Genomic DNA, 11,949 nt, shown 5'->3' on the forward strand with positions numbered 1-11,949 from the left:
GCCAGGAAACCACTGCTAAGGAGAGGCAACAAGCAGAAGAGATTTGGGCCAAGAAACACAAGGAATGGGCATTTGACCAGTGGAAATCTGTGCTTTTGTCTGATGAGTCCAAATTAGAGATCTTTGGTTCCAACCGAAACAATCAAGATATGAATTCCACATGCCTGGTTCCCACTGTGAAGCATGGAGGAGGAGGTGTGATGGATGGTGTGGGGGTGTTTTGCTGGTGACACTGTTGGTGATTTATTCAAAATTGAAGGCACACTGAACAAGCATGGCTACCACAGCATCCTGCAGCGACATGCCATCCCATCCGGTTTGATTTTAGTTGGAGTATCGTTTATTTTTCAACAGGACAATGAACCCAAACACACCTCCAGGCTGTGTAAAGGGTATTTGACCAAGAAGGAGAGTGATGGATTGCTGCGGCAGATGACCTGGCCTCCACAGTCACCGGACCTGAACCCAATCGAGATGGTTTGGGGTGAGCTGGACTGCAGAGTGAAGGCAAAGGGGCCAACAAGTGCTAAACACCTCTGGGAACTCCTTCAAGACTGTTGGAAAACCATTTCAGGTGACTACCTGGGGTAATCAGAGCAAAGGGCAGCTATTTTGAAGAAACTAGAATATAACACATGTTTTCAGTTATTTCACATTTTTCTTAAGTACATAACTCCACATGTGTTCATTCATAGTTTTGATGACTTCAGTGAGAATCTACTGAAATTGAAATAAAAAAATAAAAAAAACACATTGAATGAGAAGGTGTGTCCAAACTTTTGGCCTCTACTGTATAAGAAATTTGAGGTGCAATATACAATATTTGATATTGTCAGGATTGCCTGCAGCTGGGCTCCACACCTGACTCCAATCCTGACGCCCCATAAATGCTGGATGTTTCCGCCCCTTCTAGGTCTCTGGCATTTTTGTGAACTTGACATTGTAGCCGTGTCTTAGTATTTTCAGTTCTGGCAATCGCCACACGCCTACGGGTTAGTTTTAGTTTTTCTTTATTTAAGTTAAATCGTGTTCGGCCACCGCGCCATTGTTTATTTGTATTTATTGGTTATTCGTTAATAAAAAACCCCTTCCCAACATGTCAGACCCCCTTCCCCCGTACGTCCGTAGTCGTGACAGAATGTCGGAGACCCACCCAAAAGCGCAGAGGCAAACAGCAGAGAAGAAACGTCGCGAAGGACGCAGCCCGGCGCGACGAACGCAGGTGCCGGGAGAGAGACACGCCGCCCGTTCTGGTCGAGCGCTTTCTCCCAGACGAGCCGTGGCGCGCGGCGCCGCGTGATGACGTCACCCCCCAGGAGAATCCGCGAAACCCGGAAGCGACAACGTCGGCAGGTGAGTGGGCGGAGCCAAGACGATGGCGTGGGCAGCAGCGAGGAAGTGACGTGGGCAGCGAGCACAGAGGACGCAAACCCCACGATCTTCGGCATGTCGAGCCAGGAACTCTGCGCTCTGCTGGCCAGGTTCCCCGTGGACTGGGATGACACGGACGATGACGACGACGAGAGCACGGGAGACGCGAGTTGGGCTCCGCCCATCGCGCCCGTCCACGATCGTCACGAGGTCCGTGGGGATCCACGTCACTTCCAGGGGTGTAAGCGGCAACAACGGCGGCGTCCCTCCAGCGAGGAGGTGGGCAGGCTCCAGCCCGAATGGCCAGAGTACTGCCCATGGGAGCTGATCGCGCCATGGGTCCAGGATGTCCGCAGGGTGGACGACCCTCGGAGTCACCGGAGGGAGGACACGGATGACGAAAGCGATGATGGATTTTCGGTGGGCGGTCGGTGCCGGGATGGCTCCGGCCATCGCACCCATCCAGGATCGTCACGAGGTCCGTGGAGACCCACGTCCCTCCCAGCAGTGTGAGGAAAGCTGGTGGAAGAAGGCGACGGGAGGTCGCCAGCCAGCAACTGCCTCGCAGGGAATCCTCCATTCCTGCTCCAGTCGCCGACACGCCTTCCCTCTGCCCGGACGTTCCCCAGCGAAATGGCAGCACAGCACCAGCGCCCCCGCATGCTGGAGAAGACGTCCACCCCCCTCCACACCACACACCTACCACCATCTCCACCCACGAGCCCAGCCTCATGTGGGACAGCCCAATGGTCCCGGGACCCTTCAGTGGGGCAGCAGACACGGATAAGACCACCACCATCCTCGCGTGTCTGCTTGGGTCAGCATGGGGCTGGAGCGCAGCCCTCTGGCAGCAGGGAGAGACAGACAGGAGTTTTCGGGACTTCCAGCAGAGACTGAGGGCGGAGTTTGATCGGCCAGAGCCTGAGCCAGGGATCGAACTCTGCCCCTCCACCACATCCAGCGCCAGTCAGGATCCGGGGCAAGAAGTCCCAGCACTGGCGGGCGACGAGAAGGTCGCACCTCTCGAGATCCTGACTGTGCCCCCTGAGGAGGTTCCGGAGACCCCAGAGAGGGAGCCAGACGACCCTCTCTTCTGTCTGTCTTTGTGTGTGTGCGTGGCATTAGTGTCCGTATGTCGCCCCCATTTCCCCTCTTTGTGTCCACCAGATGGCGAACCAGCAGCAGAGCCGAACCCCAGGGAGGGAGTTCCCAGCCTGACTGCACCGGTCCAAGGCGAGGTGGACGAGCCCCAAGGTACCCCTAAGTCCAGCCGGGGGGGGTGCTCCCACAAAGAATTTTTTGGGGGGGTGCAATTTAGGTTGGGGGCTCCTCCTTAGGGGAGGGGAGGTGGGGAAGCGATGGAGCTGGGTCCTCCGGTAGCTGGTGAGGAGGGTGGGCCAGGCATGGGCCTGCATCCGCCTCCAGAGGGGTGGAGCGCCATAGAGCCCCCGGGTAGGCATGAGGACCCAGCTGGGACAGGCAGGAAGAGTGCCTGCTTGTCCCAACGGACGCAGAAGGGGCTAGCCGGATGGTCCTGCAATGCCCCCCCCTTGGCACCAGGGCCGTGCAGCGAGAGGGGCTGCATAGTCCCAGAAGGCACCAGCCTGGGGTGCCTGGAACAGTTGCCGGAGGCTCCGGGACAATCTCCCTGCGCGGTGCAGGGGGTGACACAAGATGTGTCAGAGGGGACGTGCGGAGACAGGGCCCGCACGTACCTAGATGGATTGGCCCTGATTATTGTGTGCAGGTACGAGGGTCCAGGGCCACCATGCGGGACCACGCCGGGGAGCCAGGCCGAGGGTCCGGGACCGCCATGCGGTACCATGCCGGGGAGCCAGGCCGAGGGTCCGGGGCCGCCATGCGGGACCACGCCGGGGAGCCAGGCCGAGGGTCCGGGGCCGCCATGCGGGACCACAGCGGGGAGCCAGGCCGAGGGTCCGGGGCCGCCACGCGGGACCACGCCGGGGAGCCAGGCCGAGGGTCCGGGGCCGCCAAGCGGGACCACGCCGGGGAGCCAGGCCGAGGGACCGGGGCCGCCACGCCTGACCACGCCGGGGAGCCAGGCCGAGGGACCGGGGCCGCCACGCCTGACCACGCCGGGGAGCCAGGCCGAGGGACCGGGGCCACCACGCCTGACCCACGCCGGGGAGCCAGCCCGAGGGACTGGGGCCGCCACGCCTGACCACGCCGGGGAGCCAGCCCGAGGGACCGGGGCCGCCACGCCTGACCACGCCGGGGAGCCAGCCCGAGGGACCGGGGCCGCCACGCCGGGGAGCCAGCCCAAGGGACCAAGGCCGCCACGCCTGACCACGCTGGGGAGCCAGCCCGAGGGACCGGGTCCTCCAAGGGGAGGATACAGCAGGGCAGGAGCCCTGTGGTTGCCGCCGTCCGCCCCGCCGCCTCCACTGATGGTACTGCTGGGTCTCCGAGGACGTAGCCCTTGGAGGGGGGGCTCTGTCAGGATTGCCTGCAGCTGGGCTCCACACCTGACTCCAATCCTGACGCCCCATAAATGCCAGATGTTTCCGCCCCTTCTAGGTCTTTGGCATTTTTGTGAACTTGACATTGTAACCGTGTCTTAGTATTTTCAGGTCTGGCAATCGCCACACGCCTACGGGTTAGTTTTAGTTTTTCTTTATTTAAGTTAAATCGTTTTCGGCCACCGCGCCATTGTTTATTTGTATTTATTGTTTATTCGTTAATAAAAACCCCTTCCCAACATGTCAGACCTCTGCGCTTCCTTCCCCCGTACGTCCGTAGTCGTGACAGATATATGTAACTTCCAGAGTTCCGGTCTGTGTAACTTCCATTGTGGCTTTTACATTCATGTTGCGGCATTTGCATTTGTGTTAACCCTTCTGGGCCATCGAAGATTAATCTTTGATGACTTAAAAAAAAAAAAATCTGGAAACAAGGCCTTTTGCCATTGATGGTTTTCCTTTTCCTTCCTTGAATGAATTATGACTTGTAATCATTCCAGCTACAACCTGCACAAAATGTTTCCTTCTCTTGATTAATTTTAGTACAAGTGTGACTGCTGCAAATGTTATCATCATTCATCAGGCTCCATTCTGGTGATTTTGTGCTGTCAACATTGATATTGATTATTTGTAGAGCCAAGTTCAAGCAATTCAGAGGGCAACCAATAAAAATTAGCTATCAGTGAGCAGATTTATTTTGGCATTACTAAGTTGACCAAGGGTAATGCAATGCACTGAGTTGCAGAATTCTATTTTCACAGCAGCAGTAATGCAAATAAAAGGTCTTGAAATTAAACATTTCTCAGATTCATGTTTCCAGCACAATTATTTATAACTTTAAATGAGTAAAAAGTAAGAAAATGTTGCAATGCTGTGTAAGATGTTGATTTACACATCTCAAACCTAAATTTGTTTGAATCAAAGATCATATTGAAAGTGATGGATTTTATTGAAAATTAATGAAAATATTAGGTCAGTTTGAATTTGATAGCTGCAACACATCTCAACAACATTTTCCAACAATGTTGGTCAGTAGCCTGATTGAGTATGAAGAGAGCACTCATCCCACATCAGTACATCTGGTACCGTTGTTGAGCAGGTTGGAGATGAGGACGTGTCACCTGTTGTCAGGTCATAAACAGATTGAACATGAAAAACCATAGGGAGAAGAGTGAGACTTGAGGATGCAAGTGCCAAGAGTCTTTATTTAATATGAAAAAAATAAAGTAACTTCAGAAACAGACAGAGGCAGAAGTAAAGTAAAGATGCATTACTTTATGGCATCCTTTGTATGTATAAAAGCAGTTGTTTAATTGTATTCAAATTGACATTTCAATGTCAATGTGTTAATGTGTCACCTAGAATAAATTGCTGGGGGTAGTGAACAAATTACATTTCCTGTAATCACCATGGCGACTGAGATCTCACAGATCTGAGATTGTTGTAAAAAGAGAAGTGAGTTCTTCACTCCAATTAGCAGAACATTAGCAACATTGTGTAAATGCAAGGGAGTGAAATGAACTTTGTTAAGTTGGCTGGAGATGAGGACATGTCAGTTTCAGAATGTCATGTCATTACACCCATAATACTGTCCACTGCAACATCCTTGCCAACAAAAAAATATTTGTAAGGTGAGTACAAGTCAGGCTGCTTTTGTTGGATCGAGTGGTGAGAAACACAAATCAATAGCTTATTTAACTTAGTTAAACTTGTCAATACCTGGACACCTGAGGAAGACACAGACACCAAGATCCCTGCAAATTCCCCAAGCATCTTGGCAGAATTATTGATAGTTTTGTTTTTGAAAGACTGTTTTTTAATCTGTTATTTTGTTATTATTAAAAAAATAAAACCTCTGGAATTCCCTCACAATGTATGAAAGCAAACATGATTTCCTATTTACAACATTCATCTTAAAATCAAACTCAGTATGTATAAACAGGGAAAGGAAACAATTAAATTCTATTAGTATATTTGGGATTTAAAGTGACAATAAGATTAAACCAGATGAAAATACTATTAAATTTCACTATCCATAACCGCTCACTCCCAAGCAGCATTGCAGTTTCTAGAGCTCGTCCTAGTACACAAGGACACACTCACAGCTATGGCCAATATTAAGTCACCAATTCACCTAGCATGCATGCTATTGGCCCCATATTCATTTCATTTTATTTATATCAGAGTCTGCCAGATCATCCGCCTCTTTCCCACACTTGTTGCTAATTGCAAAAAAAAATTAAACAACAAATTAATTAATTGCAAAATGTGCTTTTAATTATTTTCTTCAAATTGACCACTTGACTAAGCACATTGTAAAACATTGTATTAGGTCTGAAAAAAGTGGTTTTCTTCATATCTTCACATCACTGAACATTCTCACTGTTCACTTATGATATGTTTGGCTCATTAATAATCACTCACAAAAATGGTGCACTCTCAGCTTGGTGGTGTCAACACTGAAATCACCATGGCAACTGTAAGACCTGAAGAGACTGTGAGGTGAGGTTGGAATCTGGAGGCCTTTTTGTTGGGAAAAATCAAATGTCATAAATACTATGAATTCTATGGTACATTATAAAGCTGAAAAATAGCAGTGTAACACCCATTGTTCATTGGGCAGAATTTAAAAGCGTTCACAGACTATGACACATTTACAACATGCTGTCTCAAGCCTGGCAGGCATGAGAATGGATCAAAAGGGAAACACACAACTTGTGATTATACACTGTTCTGAATGAATGTAATATTTGGATGTTAAATTTAATTTCAAAATGAAGCAAATTAAAATATTTGATTAAATATGTTTATGTGTACAACAGTGTCCTCTAGTGGCTTGCTTTAATTTGTCATCTTTACTAGAATATGATAAATGAACCAAGCCACTGGGGATGCATGTGACATCTGCTAATTTATTCGCACCTCCCAAAAATTACAGATTTTCCATAGTATTGTAATCTGGACTGCAGTTTTTGACAGTAATTTGCCCTGTAATGCACAATGCAGAAGATAGCTGGGTCTCCATAGACTGCACCTGATTCCTCATTTTCCTCTTGAGTATTCTGAGCACACAGGCGCACACACACGACTTGCAGATGCAGAAATACAAAAAGGGCTCCACACTCCTTACTTCATACAATAGATTTTATAATGTACAAAATATAATGTACAAAAATGTAGAATTCATGTTTGTTGCCTTTACATAATTTTTTTCCCTGCTTAGTTAACACAGCTTAGTTAACACAGCTTTTTTGGAGAGATGTTTGTAGGTTCCAAATGGCAGTGTTGATTTCCTCCTAGATCAATGCCCATGAGTATGAAATAGTGGTCCTATAGTGTATGTTTGCTGAAAAAATCCTGGGGAATGCAGCATCTGTTTCCATGGTGACAGACGCCCATCATGTGCTTGAGAATTGGCACCTAACCACAGAGGACCCAATTATTTCTCAGTGAGCCAAAAGAAATTAGACACAGAACATAAAGATGCATTTGAGGTCTTAATAGAATTATTAGTTAACTAGATAGTGTTGTTTAGATAATTGTCACTAATGTGATTGAGACTCTGGTCACTATTTTAAATCTGGTGGTAAGCATAGCACTACTCTTTAATTAGGAGACTTGTTCAATACAGATTGTCCTATATTTGCCCAATTAAGGCTCATTTTTACAGTATAGTGAAAGGCCACTATAGTTCTCATATGCCCCAAGGATTTACATGAACAGATCAATTAAGTATAAATCCTTGGTAGTTAATGGTATCTTGAAGTAGAAAGCTACCATTTTGTTTGTGTGCAATTATTTCTGCCACCAGGGGACAATCTTTAATGATGTCTTTAGAATCTGAGTGAGCAACCCAATGACTGGCAACTGTCATTCACATATGTAGTATGTGTAAACACAATCAGAAATTGCACACGGAAATGCTCACAGTGCATCACTTTTCCCACATTTTGTTAAGATACAGCCTTATTAAAAAAATGGACCAACGACCAATGACAAATTGGTCCTAGGTAAAGGGTGAGACAAAGAATGGTTCAGAAGACCTTTCATGGCAGAAAGAACAAAGAACAAGTGTTCCTGGCCTGGAAGGTTACCAGGGTCCCACCCTGGAGCCAGGCCTTGGTGTTGGGGCCATGAGCGAGCACCTGGTGGCCGGGCTTTCGCCCATGGGGCCCGGCCAGGCCCAGCCCGAATCGGATACATGGGCTGATCCAACTGTGGACCCACCACCCACAGGAGGAGCATGAAGGGTCCGGTGCAATGTGGATCGGGTTGCAGCTTTGGTGGTCCGATCCACGGACAAGGAAACTGGCTATTGGGACATGGAACGTCCCCTCTCTGGCGGGATAGGAGCTGGAGCTTGTGGAAGAGGTTGAGCGGTACTGGCTAGATACAGTGGGGCAAAAAAGTTTTTTTTTTTCAGTCAGCCACCAATTGTGCAAGTTCTACCACCTTAAAAGATGAGAGAGGCCTGTAATTTTCATCATAGGTATACCTCAACTATGAGAGACAAGAATTTTAAAGAGTTTATTTACAAATTATGGTGGAAAATTACGATTTCTGACTCTCACAGACCTATAACTTCTTCTGTAAAAGGCTCCTCTGTCCTGCACTCATTACCTGTATTAATGGCACCTGTTTGAACTCATTATCAGTATAAAAGACACCTGTCCACAACCTCAAACAGTCACACTCCAAACTCCTCTATGGCCAAGACCAAAGAGCTGTGTAAGGACACCAGAAACAAAATTGTAGACCTGCACAAGGCTGAATCTACAATAGATAAGTAGCTTGGTGTGAAGAAATCAAGCAATTAATACTGGGAGCAATTATTTGAAAATGGAAGACATACAAGACCACTGTTAATCTCCCTCAATCTGGGGCTCCACGCAAGATCTGAGTTGCATCCAAAGAACACCATAGACCATTACAAAGGAGTGGCTTCGTAAGAAGCATTTCAAGGTTCTGGAGTGACCTAGCCAGTCTCCAGATCTCAACCCCATAGAGGAAACCCCATTGGAGGAAATCTTGTGAAGACATACAGAAAATGTTTGACCTCTGTCATTGCCAACAAAGGGAATATAACAAAGTATTGAGATGAACTTTTGTTAGTGGCCAAATACTAATTTCCCACCATAATTTGCAAATAAATTCTTTAAAAATCAGAGGAGGTATATAGTTGAGGTATACCTATGATGAAAATTACAGGCCTCTCTAATCTTTTTAAGTGGGAGAACTTGCACAATTGGTGGCTGACTAAATACTTTTTTCCCCACTGTATAGTCGGACTCACCTTGACACATAGCATTGGCACAGGAACCCAAGGTCTTGAGAGAGGTTTGCTGGAGTGGCTCCAGGTTTGCGCTTAAAATTTCGTTATTGGACTTCTGAGCAAACCACAGTTTGGCCATAACAAACACTATGTTCAAACATATGGATGCCCATCGGTACATTTGGTACCAGGGCAGCCTAGGTCGCAGGTCAATGATTGACTTTGTAGTCATATCATCTGACCTGCGACCATATGTTTTGGACTCTCGAGTGAAGAGAGGAGCGGAGCTGTCAACTGATCACCACATAGACCTGGCAGACCCAAACGTATAGTGAAGGTCTGCTGGGAACGCCTGGCAGACGAACCTGTCAAGATGGTCTTCAATTCCCACCTCCGTCAGAGCTTTGACCATGTCCTGCAATTGTTGAGGCGGCTGTTGCTAGCTGTGGTTGCAAGGTTGCCGGTGCCAGTCATGGTGGTAACCCCCGTACCCGCTAGTGGACACCAGAGGTAATGGGAGTCAGGCAAGCAGGGTGCAGCAGTGGCAGTTGCTGAGGCAAAATCTTGGGCATGGGAGGAGTTCGGTGAGGCCATGGAGAAAGACTACCGATCGGCTCCAAAGAGGTTCTGGCAAACCATCCAGCGCCTCAGGAGAGGAAGGAAGCAACTCGCTCACTGTTTACAGTGGGGATGGGGAGCTGCTGACGTTGACTGGGGCTATAGTCGGGCAGTGGAAGGAATACTTTGAGGGGCTCCTCAATCCCACATTTTATGTACTTGATTTTATGTACTTGAGTAAAAATAAAATCACCCATTTTAAAAACAACTTAAAAAATTACAAATTACACACAAAAACTACTGAATTACAGTAATGTAAGTAGATTTTTGTCTTCACCCACCACTACTTCTCTCACCTACCAGGCCTTTGTAGGAGAACTCAAAACCATCTTTTGCCAACTGGACAGCGTGGAAGAGGTGTCATCACAGCTGTACCACCTGCGCCAGGGTACGTCCTTTGTCAGACAGTTCACTGGCAGGTTTTGTACCCTTGCTGCCAAGATCTCCCTGGAACTCCACGCCCTCCAGACCAAGCACTACGAAGGTCTGGCCCCCTGGATCCGCAAGGAGATGGTCTGCAGGGAGATGCAAACAACTTTTGAAGTGCTAGTGCAGCTTGCCCTGCGGATTGACCATCACCTGCTGGCTCAAAGCATGACTGCCAGCCACTTGTCCACAGGGCACCGGCCTAATGAACCACTCTCATCTCCACCCATTGGCTCTACCAACCACCCCAACCAACCTGGGGGACCTCATGCAGCTCAAATGGACCTCCTTGACCTCCACCGAACAGTAATGATGTCATCAAGAGGGCCTCTGTGCCTACTACGCCTCAACCTCACACCACCAAGCCACACCACCTGGGTGGTAGACAGAGTATGGCTCGCCACTCAGGACCTCGATCTCCATTCAGAGTCACAGAAACTAACCCCGCGGTTTATTGGCCCCTACCAGATCCTCAACCGTTATCAACCCGGTCACATATCGCCTGCAACTCCCTCCATCCATCCGTGTGCACCCGGTATTCCACGTCAGTCGCCTCAAGCATTTTGTCACCTCCCCTCTTCATCCACCTGCTCCACCTCCACCCTGTACAATCAACTGGGGTCCCACATATATGGTTAAGTGCATCCTAGACTCTCGGCATCAAGATTGCGGGGTCCAGTATCTTGTATACTGGGCCGGGTCTACTATGGCCCCGAAGAATGGTACTGGGAGCTGAGCCGCTTCATCCTGGACCAAGTCCTCATCGCTGAGGACCGGCAGCACTCATCCTCTAGTCCGGGGCCATTGAGGGTTGGACCCTGAAGGGGGGTAGTGTCATGTGACTTTGGTTGCATAGCAGCATGAACGCAGAACCAGGTGACTTGTTTTCCATTGAATCAGCATCCTGATTGCCGACCAGTGCTCAGTCATTGTGTGTCAATGTGGCAATGACTCAGCTCATCTCAACTCTCCTCATCTCATCTCCAGTAAGCCCAATCTTTTCTCCTGCCTTCCTAAACCCTGTTTCTCTGTTTGTTTTGCAAGCATCAACCTCTGTGGGGGTTGCAGTGTACTCTGAACACGCTCACAGAGTAACTGGTGGAGACTTACCCACCACTTCACGTCATCTGTTCATGCTGGCAGTAGAGGGTGTTGGCCTTGGTGTTCCGGGAGCCTGGGCAAGACGAGAGGGAGTACGTTACTTTACTTTACTTGGCAAATGCTTTTATCCAAAGCGGTTTACAAGAAGACACCAGCAATTCTCATTCGGTTTCCATAGATTAAGAGAAAAAAATTAAGAGCCATGATAAGGCCTAACTTGTCAAAAATAGAACATGCTAGGGAGTTGTTAAGTGCTGGACTAATATATATATATTGTGAGTGTATGATCGTGTGTGTGTGTGTTAGTGTTAGACTCGTTTGAAATACTTTTTAAACAAGTGACTTTTCAAATGTTTCTTAAAGGTGGTAGTAGTCTCTGCTAGTCGAATGGAGAAGGGCAAGTTGTTCCACAAGCCGTGGACATCGAAGTAGAACAGATTTGATTGGGATCGGAGACCCCGTGAAGAGGGAATTTTTAGTCTCATTTCGTTTGCAGATCTGAGAGGGCGTGTAGTTAACTAATAGCGTGTTGATATAAGAGGGTGCACCTCCAATTACAGCCAAGCATCGGCAAGAATATAGGCAAGCATCAAGGATTTAAACTCAATGCGAGCAGCTACCGGGAGCCAGAGGAGAGATGTAAGAAGAGGCATGACATGGGTGTGTTTCGGACTGTTGAAA

General features: G+C 48.3%; 1 protein-coding gene across 1 annotated transcript in view; it reads right to left on the minus strand.

The window, feature by feature from the left end:
• The window catches only part of begain (brain-enriched guanylate kinase-associated), a 66,564-nt gene extending 55,235 nt beyond the window's left edge, over positions 1-11,329 (minus strand). Inside the window, exon 1 of the mRNA XM_028973779.1 lies at positions 11,278-11,329. The gene's annotated coding sequence lies outside the window, so the exon portion shown is untranslated. The remainder of the gene's footprint in view (positions 1-11,277) is intronic.
• Between the last annotated feature and the right edge of the window lie 620 nt (positions 11,330-11,949).

This window comes from Denticeps clupeoides, chromosome 1, assembly GCF_900700375.1.
Source record: "Denticeps clupeoides chromosome 1, fDenClu1.1, whole genome shotgun sequence".
NCBI classification, from domain to species: Eukaryota; Metazoa; Chordata; class Actinopteri; order Clupeiformes; family Denticipitidae; genus Denticeps; species Denticeps clupeoides.